The sequence below is a fragment of the Chamaea fasciata genome, unplaced genomic scaffold (assembly GCF_029207755.1).
Source record: "Chamaea fasciata isolate MVZ Bird 193981 ecotype frontalis unplaced genomic scaffold, bChaFas1.0.hap1 SCAF_94, whole genome shotgun sequence".
NCBI classification, from domain to species: domain Eukaryota; kingdom Metazoa; phylum Chordata; class Aves; order Passeriformes; family Sylviidae; genus Chamaea; species Chamaea fasciata.
This window is the reverse complement of record NW_027094179.1, coordinates 273,979-291,808: the sequence shown is the minus strand read 5'-3', so window position 1 is coordinate 291,808 and position 17,830 is coordinate 273,979. Positions and strand designations below refer to the sequence as shown.

At 49.6% G+C, this 17,830-nt stretch overlaps 2 long non-coding RNA genes across 2 annotated transcripts; both read right to left on the bottom strand.

Moving 5' to 3' along the window:
* Nucleotides 1–15,861: 15,861 nt before the first annotated feature.
* On the bottom strand, nucleotides 15,862–16,813 carry LOC136304468 (uncharacterized). The gene is made up of 3 exons (XR_010724609.1): nucleotides 16,727–16,813; nucleotides 16,548–16,627; nucleotides 15,862–16,470 (listed from the first exon to the last, which is right to left on the bottom strand). It is a non-coding gene; the product is annotated as an uncharacterized lncRNA (long non-coding RNA).
* Nucleotides 16,814–16,947: 134 nt separating this feature from the next.
* LOC136304469 (uncharacterized) lies at nucleotides 16,948–17,498 on the bottom strand. The gene is made up of 4 exons (XR_010724610.1): nucleotides 17,349–17,498; nucleotides 17,229–17,270; nucleotides 17,085–17,130; nucleotides 16,948–16,990 (listed from the first exon to the last, which is right to left on the bottom strand). It is a non-coding gene; the product is annotated as an uncharacterized lncRNA (long non-coding RNA).
* Nucleotides 17,499–17,830: the final 332 nt, after the last annotated feature.

Here is a 17,830-nt window from a genome sequence, read left to right as displayed (position 1 = left end):
TAACCCTAACCCTAACCCTAACCCTAACCTCCTAACCCTAACCCTAACCCTAACCCTAACCCTAACCCTAACCCTAACCCTAACCCTAACCCTAACCCTAACCCTAACCCTAACCCTAACCCTAACCCTAACCCTAACCCTAACCCTAACCCTAACCCTAACCCTAACCCTAACCCTAACCCTAACCCTAACCCTAACCCTAACCCTAACCCTAACCCTAACCCTAACCCTAACCCTAACCCTAACCCTAACCCTAACCCTAACCCTAACCCTAACCCTAACCCTAACCCTAACCCTAACCCTAACCCTAACCCTAACCCTAACCCTAACCCTAACCCTAACCCTAACCCTAACCCTAACCCTAACCCTAACCCTAACCCTAACCCTAACCCTAACCCTAACCCTAACCCTAACCCTAACCCTAACCCTAACCCTAACCCTAACCCTAACCCTAACCCTAACCCTAACCCTAACCCTAACCCTAACCCTAACCCTAACCCTAACCCTAACCCTAACCCTAACCCTAACCCTAACCCTAACCCTAACCCTAACCCTAACCCTAACCCTAACCCTAACCCTAACCCTAACCCTAACCCTAACCCTAACCCTAACCCTAACCCTAACCCTAACCCTAACCCTAACCCTAACCCTAACCCTAACCCTAACCCTAACCCTAACCCTAACCCTAACCCTAACCCTAACCCTAACCCTAACCCTAACCCTAACCCTAACCCTAACCCTAACCCTAACCCTAACCCTAACCCTAACCCTAACCCTAACCCTAACCCTAACCCTAACCCTAACCCTAACCCTAACCCTAACCCTAACCCTAACCCTAACCCTAACCCTAACCCTAACCCTAACCCTAACCCTAACCCTAACCCTAACCCTAACCCTAACCCTAACCCTAACCCTAACCCTAACCCTAACCCTAACCCTAACCCTAACCCTAACCCTAACCCTAACCCTAACCCTAACCCTAACCCTAACCCTAACCCTAACCCTAACCCTAACCCTAACCCTAACCCTAACCCTAACCCTAACCCTAACCCTAACCCTAACCCTAACCCTAACCCTAACCCTAACCCTAACCCTAACCCTAACCCTAACCCTAACCCTAACCCTAACCCTAACCCTAACCCTAACCCTAACCCTAACCCTAACCCTAACCCTAACCCTAACCCTAACCCTAACCCTAACCCTAACCCTAACCCTAACCCTAACCCTAACCCTAACCCTAACCCTAACCCTAACCCTAACCCTAACCCTAACCCTAACCCTAACCCTAACCCTAACCCTAACCCTAACCCTAACCCTAACCCTAACCCTAACCCTAACCCTAACCCTAACCCTAACCCTAACCCTAACCCTAACCCTAACCCTAACCCTAACCCTAACCCTAACCCTAACCCTAACCCTAACCCTAACCCTAACCCTAACCCTAACCCTAACCCTAACCCTAACCCTAACCCTAACCCTAACCCTAACCCTAACCCTAACCCTAACCCTAACCCTAACCCTAACCCTAACCCTAACCCTAACCCTAACCCTAACCCTAACCCTAACCCTAACCCTAACCCTAACCCTAACCCTAACCCTAACCCTAACCCTAACCCTAACCCTAACCCTAACCCTAACCCTAACCCTAACCCTAACCCTAACCCTAACCCTAACCCTAACCCTAACCCTAACCCTAACCCTAACCCTAACCCTAACCCTAACCCTAACCCTAACCCTAACCCTAACCCTAACCCTAACCCTAACCCTAACCCTAACCCTAACCCTAACCCTAACCCTAACCCTAACCCTAACCCTAACCCTAACCCTAACCCTAACCCTAACCCTAACCCTAACCCTAACCCTAACCCTAACCCTAACCCTAACCCTAACCCTAACCCTAACCCTAACCCTAACCCTAACCCTAACCCTAACCCTAACCCTAACCCTAACCCTAACCCTAACCCTAACCCTAACCCTAACCCTAACCCTAACCCTAACCCTAACCCTAACCCTAACCCTAACCCTAACCCTAACCCTAACCCTAACCCTAACCCTAACCCTAACCCTAACCCTAACCCTAACCCTAACCCTAACCCTAACCCTAACCCTAACCCTAACCCTAACCCTAACCCTAACCCTAACCCTAACCCTAACCCTAACCCTAACCCTAACCCTAACCCTAACCCTAACCCTAACCCTAACCCTAACCCTAACCCTAACCCTAACCCTAACCCTAACCCTAACCCTAACCCTAACCCTAACCCTAACCCTAACCCTAACCCTAACCCTAACCCTAACCCTAACCCTAACCCTAACCCTAACCCTAACCCTAACCCTAACCCTAACCCTAACCCTAACCCTAACCCTAACCCTAACCCTAACCCTAACCCTAACCCTAACCCTAACCCTAACCCTAACCCTAACCCTAACCCTAACCCTAACCCTAACCCTAACCCTAACCCTAACCCTAACCCTAACCCTAACCCTAACCCTAACCCTAACCCTAACCCTAACCCTAACCCTAACCCTAACCCTAACCCTAACCCTAACCCTAACCCTAACCCTAACCCTAACCCTAACCCTAACCCTAACCCTAACCCTAACCCTAACCCTAACCCTAACCCTAACCCTAACCCTAACCCTAACCCTAACCCTAACCCTAACCCTAACCCTAACCCTAACCCTAACCCTAACCCTAACCCTAACCCTAACCCTAACCCTAACCCTAACCCTAACCCTAACCCTAACCCTAACCCTAACCCTAACCCTAACCCTAACCCTAACCCTAACCCTAACCCTAACCCTAACCCTAACCCTAACCCTAACCCTAACCCTAACCCTAACCCTAACCCTAACCCTAACCCTAACCCTAACCCTAACCCTAACCCTAACCCTAACCCTAACCCTAACCCTAACCCTAACCCTAACCCTAACCCTAACCCTAACCCTAACCCTAACCCTAACCCTAACCCTAACCCTAACCCTAACCCTAACCCTAACCCTAACCCTAACCCTAACCCTAACCCTAACCCTAACCCTAACCCTAACCCTAACCCTAACCCTAACCCTAACCCTAACCCTAACCCTAACCCTAACCCTAACCCTAACCCTAACCCTAACCCTAACCCTAACCCTAACCCTAACCCTAACCCTAACCCTAACCCTAACCCTAACCCTAACCCTAACCCTAACCCTAACCCTAACCCTAACCCTAACCCTAACCCTAACCCTAACCCTAACCCTAACCCTAACCCTAACCCTAACCCTAACCCTAACCCTAACCCTAACCCTAACCCTAACCCTAACCCTAACCCTAACCCTAACCCTAACCCTAACCCTAACCCTAACCCTAACCCTAACCCTAACCCTAACCCTAACCCTAACCCTAACCCTAACCCTAACCCTAACCCTAACCCTAACCCTAACCCTAACCCTAACCCTAACCCTAACCCTAACCCTAACCCTAACCCTAACCCTAACCCTAACCCTAACCCTAACCCTAACCCTAACCCTAACCCTAACCCTAACCCTAACCCTAACCCTAACCCTAACCCTAACCCTAACCCTAACCCTAACCCTAACCCTAACCCTAACCCTAACCCTAACCCTAACCCTAACCCTAACCCTAACCCTAACCCTAACCCTAACCCTAACCCTAACCCTAACCCTAACCCTAACCCTAACCCTAACCCTAACCCTAACCCTAACCCTAACCCTAACCCTAACCCTAACCCTAACCCTAACCCTAACCCTAACCCTAACCCTAACCCTAACCCTAACCCTAACCCTAACCCTAACCCTAACCCTAACCCTAACCCTAACCCTAACCCTAACCCTAACCCTAACCCTAACCCTAACCCTAACCCTAACCCTAACCCTAACCCTAACCCTAACCCTAACCCTAACCCTAACCCTAACCCTAACCCTAACCCTAACCCTAACCCTAACCCTAACCCTAACCCTAACCCTAACCCTAACCCTAACCCTAACCCTAACCCTAACCCTAACCCTAACCCTAACCCTAACCCTAACCCTAACCCTAACCCTAACCCTAACCCTAACCCTAACCCTAACCCTAACCCTAACCCTAACCCTAACCCTAACCCTAACCCTAACCCTAACCCTAACCCTAACCCTAACCCTAACCCTAACCCTAACCCTAACCCTAACCCTAACCCTAACCCTAACCCTAACCCTAACCCTAACCCTAACCCTAACCCTAACCCTAACCCTAACCCTAACCCTAACCCTAACCCTAACCCTAACCCTAACCCTAACCCTAACCCTAACCCTAACCCTAACCCTAACCCTAACCCTAACCCTAACCCTAACCCTAACCCTAACCCTAACCCTAACCCTAACCCTAACCCTAACCCTAACCCTAACCCTAACCCTAACCCTAACCCTAACCCTAACCCTAACCCTAACCCTAACCCTAACCCTAACCCTAACCCTAACCCTAACCCTAACCCTAACCCTAACCCTAACCCTAACCCTAACCCTAACCCTAACCCTAACCCTAACCCTAACCCTAACCCTAACCCTAACCCTAACCCTAACCCTAACCCTAACCCTAACCCTAACCCTAACCCTAACCCTAACCCTAACCCTAACCCTAACCCTAACCCTAACCCTAACCCTAACCCTAACCCTAACCCTAACCCTAACCCTAACCCTAACCCTAACCCTAACCCTAACCCTAACCCTAACCCTAACCCTAACCCTAACCCTAACCCTAACCCTAACCCTAACCCTAACCCTAACCCTAACCCTAACCCTAACCCTAACCCTAACCCTAACCCTAACCCTAACCCTAACCCTAACCCTAACCCTAACCCTAACCCTAACCCTAACCCTAACCCTAACCCTAACCCTAACCCTAACCCTAACCCTAACCCTAACCCTAACCCTAACCCTAACCCTAACCCTAACCCTAACCCTAACCCTAACCCTAACCCTAACCCTAACCCTAACCCTAACCCTAACCCTAACCCTAACCCTAACCCTAACCCTAACCCTAACCCTAACCCTAACCCTAACCCTAACCCTAACCCTAACCCTAACCCTAACCCTAACCCTAACCCTAACCCTAACCCTAACCCTAACCCTAACCCTAACCCTAACCCTAACCCTAACCCTAACCCTAACCCTAACCCTAACCCTAACCCTAACCCTAACCCTAACCCTAACCCTAACCCTAACCCTAACCCTAACCCTAACCCTAACCCTAACCCTAACCCTAACCCTAACCCTAACCCTAACCCTAACCCTAACCCTAACCCTAACCCTAACCCTAACCCTAACCCTAACCCTAACCCTAACCCTAACCCTAACCCTAACCCTAACCCTAACCCTAACCCTAACCCTAACCCTAACCCTAACCCTAACCCTAACCCTAACCCTAACCCTAACCCTAACCCTAACCCTAACCCTAACCCTAACCCTAACCCTAACCCTAACCCTAACCCTAACCCTAACCCTAACCCTAACCCTAACCCTAACCCTAACCCTAACCCTAACCCTAACCCTAACCCTAACCCTAACCCTAACCCTAACCCTAACCCTAACCCTAACCCTAACCCTAACCCTAACCCTAACCCTAACCCTAACCCTAACCCTAACCCTAACCCTAACCCTAACCCTAACCCTAACCCTAACCCTAACCCTAACCCTAACCCTAACCCTAACCCTAACCCTAACCCTAACCCTAACCCTAACCCTAACCCTAACCCTAACCCTAACCCTAACCCTAACCCTAACCCTAACCCTAACCCTAACCCTAACCCTAACCCTAACCCTAACCCTAACCCTAACCCTAACCCTAACCCTAACCCTAACCCTAACCCTAACCCTAACCCTAACCCTAACCCTAACCCTAACCCTAACCCTAACCCTAACCCTAACCCTAACCCTAACCCTAACCCTAACCCTAACCCTAACCCTAACCCTAACCCTAACCCTAACCCTAACCCTAACCCTAACCCTAACCCTAACCCTAACCCTAACCCTAACCCTAACCCTAACCCTAACCCTAACCCTAACCCTAACCCTAACCCTAACCCTAACCCTAACCCTAACCCTAACCCTAACCCTAACCCTAACCCTAACCCTAACCCTAACCCTAACCCTAACCCTAACCCTAACCCTAACCCTAACCCTAACCCTAACCCTAACCCTAACCCTAACCCTAACCCTAACCCTAACCCTAACCCTAACCCTAACCCTAACCCTAACCCTAACCCTAACCCTAACCCTAACCCTAACCCTAACCCTAACCCTAACCCTAACCCTAACCCTAACCCTAACCCTAACCCTAACCCTAACCCTAACCCTAACCCTAACCCTAACCCTAACCCTAACCCTAACCCTAACCCTAACCCTAACCCTAACCCTAACCCTAACCCTAACCCTAACCCTAACCCTAACCCTAACCCTAACCCTAACCCTAACCCTAACCCTAACCCTAACCCTAACCCTAACCCTAACCCTAACCCTAACCCTAACCCTAACCCTAACCCTAACCCTAACCCTAACCCTAACCCTAACCCTAACCCTAACCCTAACCCTAACCCTAACCCTAACCCTAACCCTAACCCTAACCCTAACCCTAACCCTAACCCTAACCCTAACCCTAACCCTAACCCTAACCCTAACCCTAACCCTAACCCTAACCCTAACCCTAACCCTAACCCTAACCCTAACCCTAACCCTAACCCTAACCCTAACCCTAACCCTAACCCTAACCCTAACCCTAACCCTAACCCTAACCCTAACCCTAACCCTAACCCTAACCCTAACCCTAACCCTAACCCTAACCCTAACCCTAACCCTAACCCTAACCCTAACCCTAACCCTAACCCTAACCCTAACCCTAACCCTAACCCTAACCCTAACCCTAACCCTAACCCTAACCCTAACCCTAACCCTAACCCTAACCCTAACCCTAACCCTAACCCTAACCCTAACCCTAACCCTAACCCTAACCCTAACCCTAACCCTAACCCTAACCCTAACCCTAACCCTAACCCTAACCCTAACCCTAACCCTAACCCTAACCCTAACCCTAACCCTAACCCTAACCCTAACCCTAACCCTAACCCTAACCCTAACCCTAACCCTAACCCTAACCCTAACCCTAACCCTAACCCTAACCCTAACCCTAACCCTAACCCTAACCCTAACCCTAACCCTAACCCTAACCCTAACCCTAACCCTAACCCTAACCCTAACCCTAACCCTAACCCTAACCCTAACCCTAACCCTAACCCTAACCCTAACCCTAACCCTAACCCTAACCCTAACCCTAACCCTAACCCTAACCCTAACCCTAACCCTAACCCTAACCCTAACCCTAACCCTAACCCTAACCCTAACCCTAACCCTAACCCTAACCCTAACCCTAACCCTAACCCTAACCCTAACCCTAACCCTAACCCTAACCCTAACCCTAACCCTAACCCTAACCCTAACCCTAACCCTAACCCTAACCCTAACCCTAACCCTAACCCTAACCCTAACCCTAACCCTAACCCTAACCCTAACCCTAACCCTAACCCTAACCCTAACCCTAACCCTAACCCTAACCCTAACCCTAACCCTAACCCTAACCCTAACCCTAACCCTAACCCTAACCCTAACCCTAACCCTAACCCTAACCCTAACCCTAACCCTAACCCTAACCCTAACCCTAACCCTAACCCTAACCCTAACCCTAACCCTAACCCTAACCCTAACCCTAACCCTAACCCTAACCCTAACCCTAACCCTAACCCTAACCCTAACCCTAACCCTAACCCTAACCCTAACCCTAACCCTAACCCTAACCCTAACCCTAACCCTAACCCTAACCCTAACCCTAACCCTAACCCTAACCCTAACCCTAACCCTAACCCTAACCCTAACCCTAACCCTAACCCTAACCCTAACCCTAACCCTAACCCTAACCCTAACCCTAACCCTAACCCTAACCCTAACCCTAACCCTAACCCTAACCCTAACCCTAACCCTAACCCTAACCCTAACCCTAACCCTAACCCTAACCCTAACCCTAACCCTAACCCTAACCCTAACCCTAACCCTAACCCTAACCCTAACCCTAACCCTAACCCTAACCCTAACCCTAACCCTAACCCTAACCCTAACCCTAACCCTAACCCTAACCCTAACCCTAACCCTAACCCTAACCCTAACCCTAACCCTAACCCTAACCCTAACCCTAACCCTAACCCTAACCCTAACCCTAACCCTAACCCTAACCCTAACCCTAACCCTAACCCTAACCCTAACCCTAACCCTAACCCTAACCCTAACCCTAACCCTAACCCTAACCCTAACCCTAACCCTAACCCTAACCCTAACCCTAACCCTAACCCTAACCCTAACCCTAACCCTAACCCTAACCCTAACCCTAACCCTAACCCTAACCCTAACCCTAACCCTAACCCTAACCCTAACCCTAACCCTAACCCTAACCCTAACCCTAACCCTAACCCTAACCCTAACCCTGGCGGGGCCAGCCCCCCGGTGACGTCGACGACAGGGGGTGGGGCTGCGGTGACGTCGACGACAGGGGGTGGGGCTGCGGTGACGTCGACGGCAGGGGGTGGGGCTGCGGTGACGTCGACGACAGGGGGTGGGGCTGCGGTGACGTCGACGGCAGGGGGTGGGGCTGCGGTGACGTCGACGACAGGGGGTGGGGCTGCGGTGACGTCGACGACAGGGGGTGGGGCTGCGGTGACGTCGACGACAGGGGGTGGGGCTGCGGTGACGTCGACGACAGGGGGTGGGGGCTGCGGTGACGTCGACGACAGGGGGTGGGGCTGCGGTGACGTCGACGACAGGGGGTGGGGCTGCGGTGACGTCGACGGCAGGGGGTGGGGCTGCGGTGACGTCGACGGCAGGGGGTGGGGCTGCGGTGACGTCGACGGCAGGGGGTGGGGCTGCGGTGACGTCGACGACAGGGGGTGGGGCTGCGGTGACGTCGACGGCAGGGGGTGGGGCTGCGGTGACGTCGACGACAGGGGGTGGGGCTGCGGTGACGTCGACGGCAGGGGGTGGGGCTGCGGTGACGTCGACGGCAGGGGGTGGGGCTGCGGTGACGTCGACGGCAGGGGGTGGGGCTGCGGTGACGTCGACGGCAGGGGGTGGGGCTGCGGTGACGTCGACGGCAGGGGGTGGGGCTGCGGTGACGTCGACGGCAGGGGGTGGGGCTGCGGTGACGTCGACGGCAGGGGGTGGGGCTGCGGTGACGTCGACGGCAGGGGGTGGGGCTGCGGTGACGTCGACGACAGGGGTGGGGCTGCGGTGACGTCGACGGCAGGGGGTGGGGCTGCGGTGACGTCGACGACAGGGGGTGGGGCTGCGGTGACGTCGACGGCAGGGGGTGGGGCTGCGGTGACGTCGACGGCAGGGGGTGGGGCTGCGGTGACGTCGACGGCAGGGGGTGGGGCTGCGGTGACGTCGACGACAGGGGGTGGGGCTGCGGTGACGTCGACGGCAGGGGGTGGGGCTGCGGTGACGTCGACGACAGGGGGTGGGGCTGCGGTGACGTCGACGACAGGGGGTGGGGCTGGTGGGCTAGCTGTCAATCAACCCTGGGGGGTGTGTCGCTGTCAATCAAAATCAGGGGATGTCTGTGTGTGCGCGCGCCGAAAAAATTATGCTAATTAGCTCATTTGCATAATTAGTGACGTCATGTGCATAATTAGGGGTTAATTGGGGGTAATTAGTACTCCAGATGGGAGTAGACTGTGGTGATGATTAATAATTATTGGTTGCTACTCCCATCTGGAGTACTAATTGGGGGGCTATATAGTATATGGGATGTATATACACCCTATATACTATATATAGTATATAAATAAAAAGAATAAAAATAATAAGTCTGGTGCAGCAGTAGGGGTTTTCAGGCGGCCAGGGAGTAAATATTTTTATTTTAAATTTAAAGTTTTTTTTAATATTTATTCCCTGGCCGCCTGAAAAGCCCTACTGCTGCACCAGAGAGAAAGGAAAAGAGAGAAAAAGACAAAGACAGAGAGAGAAAAAAAGACAAAGACAGAGAAACAGAAATAGAGACAGAGAGAAATAGAGACAGAGAGAAATAGACAAAGACAGAGAGAAATAGAGACAGAGACAGAGAGAAATAGAGACAGAGACAGAGAAATAGAGACAGAGAGAAAATGACAGAGACAGAGAGAAATAGACAAAGACAGAGAAATAGACAAAGACAGAGAAATAGAGACAGAGAAATAGAGACAGAGAAAAATAGACAAAGACAGAGAAATAGACAAAGACAGAGAAATAGAGACAGAGAGAAATAGAGACAGAGAGAAATAGACAAAGACAGAGAAATAGAGACAGAGAGAAAATGACAGAGACAGAGAGAAATAGAGACAGAGAGAAATAGAGACAGAGAGAAATAGACAAAGACAGAGAAATAGAGACAGAGAGAAAAAGACAAAGACAGAGAGAAATAGAGACAGAGAGAAATAGAGACAGAGAGAAATAGACAAAGACAGAGAAATAGAGACAGAGAAATAGAGACAGAGAAAAATAGACAAAGACAGAGAAATAGAGACAGAGAGAAAATGACAGAGACAGAGAGAAATAGAGACAGAGAGAAATAGACAAAGACAGAGAAATAGAGACAGAGAAATAGAGACAGAGAAATAGAGACAAAGACAGAGAAATAGAGACAGAGAAAATGACAGAGACAGAGAGAAATAGACAAAGACAGAGAAATAGACAAAGACAGAGAAATAGACAAAGACAGAGAAATAGACAAAGACAGAGAAATAGAGACAGAGAGAAAATGACAGAGACAGAGAGAAATAGAGACAGAGAAAATGACAGAGACAGAGAGAAATAGAGACAGAGAGAAATAGACAAAGACAGAGAAATAGAGACAGAGAGAAAATGACAGACAGAGAGAAATAGACAAAGAGAGAAATACAGACAGACAAAAAGACAAAGACAGAGAGAAATAGAGAAAGAGAAAAACACAAAGAGAGAAATTGTCTATTTCTCTCTGTCTTTGTCTAAGACAGAAAAAGACAAAGACAGAGAGAAATAGAGAAATAGACAAAGACAGAGAAATAGAAAGAAACAGAGAAAAACACAGAGAAACAGACAAAGAGAGAGAAATAGACAGAGCCAGAGAGAAATAGACAGAGAGAAATAGAAAGGAAGTGAAATAGAGAGTGAAATAGACACAAAGACATACAGAGAAACAGGGTTAGAGAAAAATAGAAATCAAAAGAGAAAAACAGAGAAACAGCATGAGAGAGAAAGAGTGAAACAGTTAGAGTGAAAGCAAAAGACAGACTGAAACAGACTGAAAGCAAAACAGACAGAAAAAGAGAGTTAAAGAGAAAGAGAAACAGAAAAACATCTAGAAATAGAATAACAGAGAAAGATTAAGAGTTAAGAGAGAAAGAAGCAGAATTAGACAGAAAAGGAAATAGCATGAAGGTGTAGAGAGGAAAATAGACTTACCTTGAGGTAGGAAATAGAATAAATGACTCTGACACCAAATAAACACAGGAGCCAAATGGGGGAGAGGGGGGCACGGGGTATCTTTATTGGGGGGGCAGGGGGGCATCTTTATTAGGGTATATTCAGCTTTTATTGCATGAATGGGTTTCTTTACACTTTAGTAAACATACAGAAACAACAGATACAAATGCAAATACAGATACAGTCCATAGGCACACCTATAAAATTACAATTTACGTACAGAGCAATACATTGAAATACAGCAGCAAATGCCAATACAGAACAATACAAGGCAATACAAGCCAAATGACTATTAACACAATAGAACCATTTTTCAAAATCTGAAACACTCATTATATCTTGTTTTATTGTTACAGGAAACCCAAAACAAAAGCAGCACACATAAAACATAACAATCGTCCACCGCACACACCTCCTTCAGCATGCGCACCGTGCACCCTCTCTCGCCTCTCAATCCCCTACAGTCAGCACACACTCGCAACGCTCCTCGGGAACGTGGTTCCCGGGAGCCCTGAAAAAATCAGCCTGCCTGACGAAAACCCCGGTCCCTAGGCCGTCGGCGCCCAAACTTTGGCGATGAACGTCGCCTCGCAGACCGGCCGGGACCGAGGAAAAAAAAACCCAGCCGGGGGGAAAAAAAAAAAAAAACCCCCCAGCTGGGGATTTTTTATTCTAAGTTTAAAATGTGTTGAAAAACCTGGAAGGCAAAAGTCACACACACAAGGTTAGAACCAGTCAACATGCACACAAACCCACCCTCTCTCACCTCTCAATCCCCTACCATCAGCACACACTCGCACCGCTCCTCGGGAACGTGGTTCCCGGGAGCCCTGAAAAAATCAGCCTGCCTGACGAAAACCCCGGTCCCTAGGCCGTCGGCGCCCAAACTTTGGCGATGAACGTCGCCTCGCAGACCGGCCGGGACCGAGGAAAAAAAAACCCAGCCGGGGGGAAAAAAAAAAAAAACCCCCCCGGCTGGGGATTTTTTATTCTAAGTTTAAAATGTGTTGAAAAACCTGGAAGGCAAAAGTCACACACACAAGGTTAGAACCAGTCAACATGCACACAAACCCACCCTCTCTCACCTCTCAATCCCCTACCATCAGCACACACTCGCACCGCTCCTCGGGAACGTGGTTCCCGGGAGCCCTGAAAAAATCAGCCTGCCTGACGAAAACCCCGGTCCCTAGGCCGTCGGCGCCCAAACTTTGGCGATGAACGTCGCCTCGCAGACCGGCCGGGACCGAGGAAAAAAAAACCCAGCCGGGGGGAAAAAAAAAAAAACCCCCCCGGCTGGGGATTTTTTATTCTAAATTTAAAATGTGTTGAAAAACCTGGAAGGCAAAAGTCACACACACAAGGTTAGAACCAGTCAGCACACACACTCGCACAGGCAAACCCAAGCAGACAGACAAGTCTCAGACATACACAGTCACTCTTCAGCTTACCCAGTAGATTCCAAGAGACTCCGTAGCATCAGCAACCACAGAGAGACTAATCCTGCCCGGAGACCTGCAAGACAATGACAGGTGGTCAACAAGTGGTTACCTGACAGCTAGGCATCATCCCCCCTCAGGGCCCATACCTTCTCTACCCAAAACTCCACAGAAAAAAGATGAACTGCAAAGCCCTACAACTCTTCTACCTAACTGTGACTGTGCCAGGGCAGGGCAGCTCAAGCATAAGTCATACAGTAGGATACAGCAACATCATGACTTAGAGTGCAATACAAACACAGTCACTTTCAATACAATACAAGCACAGTGACTTTGAGTGCAATACAAGCACAGTGACTTTCAGTGCAATACAAGCACAGTGACTTTGAGTGCAATACAAACAGTCACTTGCAACGCAGAGTCACTGGCAGTGCAATGCAAACAGAGTCACTTACAATACAAACAGAGTCACTGGCAGTGCAATACAATACAGAGTCACTGCAATACAATACAATACAGAGTCACTTGCAATACAATACAATACAGAGTCACTTGCAATACAATACAATACAGAGTCACTTGCAATACAATACAAACACAGTCACTTGCAATACAATACAGAGTCACTGGTAATGCAATACAATACAGAGTCACTGGCAATGCAATACAATACAGAGTCACTTGCAATACAATACAAACAGAGTCACTTGCAATACAATACAAACAGAGTCACTTGCAATACAAACAGAGTCACAGGCAGTGCAATACAAACAGAGTCACAGGCAATACAATACAAACAGAGTCACAGGCAATACAATACAAACAGAGTCACAGGCAATACAATACAAACAGAGTCACAGGCAATACAATACAGAGTCACTGGCAATGCAATACAATACAGAGTCACTGGCAATGCAATACAATACAGAGTCACTGGCAATGCAATACAATACAGAGTCACTGGCAATACAAAACAAACAGAGTCACTGGCAATACAAAACAAACATAGTCACTTGCAATACAAAACAAACATAGTCACTTGCAATACAAAACAAACATAGTCACTTGCAATACAAAACAAACATAGTCACTTGCAAGTCAATACAAACAAAACTGCTCACTAGACTAAGTGCCTAAGCTGTTAAGAGGACGCTCCAGAAGCTCGGGAAGCCGAGTGAAGAAAGCGATGACTGCCGGGTGACCGTGGCGATGCCTCCGGATGAAAGGCGACCTCGTCGGGTGAAAACGTCCGCTAGGCCGCCGAGACTCAAAGACTGCTGACGACGCAAAACACGCTAGAATGCTGAACTGCCCTGCCCGGCAAATGCTCCAGCGAGACCGAGGGGAAACCCTCTCGCATTACTTCAGAGGGACCCATCCCACTAGGGCCCTCTCTTCTAAGCTAATGTGAAATTGCCTCCCACTTCCAAAGTTCTTTCCCCTGCACCCAAACACAAGCCCCAACACTTATCTTTTGGAAGACGAGCGGACAAAATCCATCCTCCGAGGACTTCGGCACTGCCGTATCCAAACTTAGGCTCCGCACCTCCTTTCAATACCTAAGACAACAAAGTACAAACTGTGAAAATTGTGTGACAGGAAACTAATCCCCAGGCTTTCCAAGCACCTCTGCCCCAACTCACCTCAGATACTGATTTGGCTCCACAGTCTACCCAGAGGGTACCTGCAAAAGGAAAAGGTACACATTTAGCATGCTGCTACACACCCCATGCCTATGGATCACCCCTAATGCCTAAAAGCCAACTTACCCGCTTGCCCCTAATCCTTGCCATGTGTAGGACAGTAGCAGCACCTGCAAAGACACAAAGAAAACAGCAGGCTGAGTCACTGAGAAAACACAACCACCACAATCTAACAGAACTCAGTAATACATAAAGCTCAAGCTGATACCCACCAAGCCACTGGCATCCAGGACCAGGAAATCTTGCAAGTGGACCACCTAAAATGAAAGTAAATTAAACAGTGGATGTTAGAGTTACACCAGAAATTGAGACCTGAGCGATGACAGCAGCTTCCATCCACCAGTCAATGCTCACCTAGGCAGCTGATCCTGGACTGCCAAGCTCCCGCTTTACCTCCTAAAAATAAAAACAAAAAACAAGGCTGTAGCAGAGTCACAATGTACATCCCCCTGGCAAAACCAAACTGGGACTGACTTAAACTCACACCCACCTGGCCGCTGCCAGCCTGAGCCACGACAACCTAACAAGCAGACCACCTGAAATAAAACAAAAATCAACAGTGGATGGTTAGACTTGAGGCAGAAATGGAGAGCGGAGCAACAACAACAGCTGCTGTCCACCAGTGAATGCTCACCTGGCCCGCTTCTCCTGGACTGGCAATATCCTGCATAAGCTCCTAAAAACAAAGACAAAGGTCAGGGCTGTATCAGAGCCACCATTTACACCTCCCCTGCAAAGACCGACAGGGACTGACCTTCTCGGGGGAACCGACGCCACCCATAGGGGCTGCTCTGCCACAGGGTTATTCCATCTGCATCTGAAAGAAAGTTAGGACAAGAGTCAAAGGGCTGCAGGATAACTTGACAGCTCCACACATCTTGGGTCAATCTACAGATCCCACCTAGAAGCCAATGCACCCTGCATTTCAAATTTGTCCTATTACCCCTACACCCAGCTGTGCTGCAGGGCAGAGCAGCTCCGGGCCAAATACACACCCACACCCGTGACACAAGACGCAAGAAACAAAGGGACGCGACAGGGAAAGAAAACTCTCGATGAGAGGAATGACCCTGAGGACCGAGAGAACTCGGGAGCAGATGACCGAGGTAAGCTGAAAGGAGAGCTGACCGGACTCAGAGAAACCTGCAGGAAAAAAGATGCTAAGGGGATGACTTATCCCAAGAACCACAAAGATGAACACTCGAGAATGCTCCGGTCACACTCTGCTACCTAGCTATGCATTCTTACAAGTCCTAATCCACCGGAATGGATGCTGGTGGTGCTCGGCTGTCAGTACAGCTCAGAACAAGACCTGGAAAGACATTGGACTGGATGCTTCTGAAGAGAGATACGATGCCCATGCCTGCCCGAGCTCCCGAGTCGATGGTCCGAGGGCATTGGCACCTGGCCGAGGAACTGAGAGTCCTAAGAGGCTAAGAGGGATGCCAGGGTTTTTGGTAGGCCCCTTGAAGGGCTAAGGCAAAAGACATGAAACAAAGAGTGCGCAACAAACGAGGGACACGACAAGCACCGGGACTGCTCTGCCCTGCACACCTCAGTGGAGAGATCAAAAGGGAGACTTTCCCTGTAGGAAGCCTAAGGGGCCGCTTCCTGGACAACCCCAGCTCCAAACCCAACTCAAAAACCACTCCCGGTTGAAAGCCGACCCGGCCCCCCGCTTTCGTCCCCTCCGTGGCTCGGAGCCCTCCACTTATCTCTCAGACATCTGGAGATGCAGAGTCCAGGCAGGTGAAAAGGAAGGCTGGCTCTCCCTCAGGGAAATTCCTGCTAACACCAGGCTGCTCACTCTTAATCAGCTGCAATAAAGAAAAGCAAACATCACTGTGTGATCTTGGCAGCACAGCACCCAAACCCCAACAATTCTGCTACTCACCATCTCTTGAGAACGCCCAGGCCCTCAAGCCCGCTGCCTCGGCCGTGCTTGGAGAGTCATGCCATCGTCCTGGGGTAGGCCTGGATTAAGAACACACAGGGGATTTGACAGTGCTGAAACTTGACAGGACCCTCTCTCCTCCCTGCCTCCCCAACTCCTCAGCTGTTATCAAAGCCTACCTGGAAAGCAGCTTCAAACAGAGAAATTGAGGCTTGATCACACAGTCCTGTAATGCTTCTGAAGGGCTCACAAAAAAAGGTGCCCAAGTTCATGATCTCATGGCAGAGGGTACTTCAGCAGAAGAGTGGACCACCTAAAACACAATAATAGAAGCTTAGAGGTGCACCAGAAATTGAGACCTGAGCGATTACAGCCACTTCCATCCACCAGTCAATGCGCACCTAGGCAGCTGGTCCTGGACTGCCAAGATCCCACTTTACCTCCTAAAAATAAAAACAAAAAACAAGGCTGTAACATACTCACAATGTACACCTCCCCAGCAAAACCAAACTGGGACTGACTTAAACTCACACCCACCTGGCCGCTGCCAGCCTGAGCCACGACAACCTCACAAGCAGACCACCTGAAATAAAACAAAAATCAACAGTGGATGGTTAGACTTGAGCCAGAAATTCAGACGGGAGCAATAACAACTGCTTCTGTCCACCGGTCAATGCTCACCTGGCGCACTTCTCCTGGACTGCCAATATCCTGCATAAGCTCCTAAAAACAAAGACAAAGGTCAGGGCTGTATCAGAGCCACCATTTACACCTCCCCTGCAAAGACCGACAGGGACTGACCTTCTCGGGGGAACCGATGAATCCCACAGGGGCTGCTCTGCCACAGGGTTAATCCATCTGCATCTGAAAGAAAGTTAGGACAAGAGTCAAAGGGCTGCAGGATAACTTGACAGCTCCACACATCTTGGGTCAATCTACAGATCCCACCTAGAAGCCAATGCACCCTGCATTTCAAATTTGTCCTATTACCCCTACACCCAGCTGTGCTGCAGGGCAGAGCAGCTCCAGGCCAAATACACACCCACACCCGTGACACAAGACGCAACAAACAAAGGGACGCGACAGGGAAAGAAAACTCTCGATGAGAGGAATGACCCTGAGGACCGAGAGAACTCGGGAGCAGATGACCGAGGTAAGCTGAAAGGAGAGCTGACCGGACTCAGAGAAACCTGCAGGAAAAAAGATGCTAAGGGGATGACTTATCCCAAGAACCGCAAAGATGAACACTCGAGAATGCTCCGGTCACACTCTGCTACCTAGCT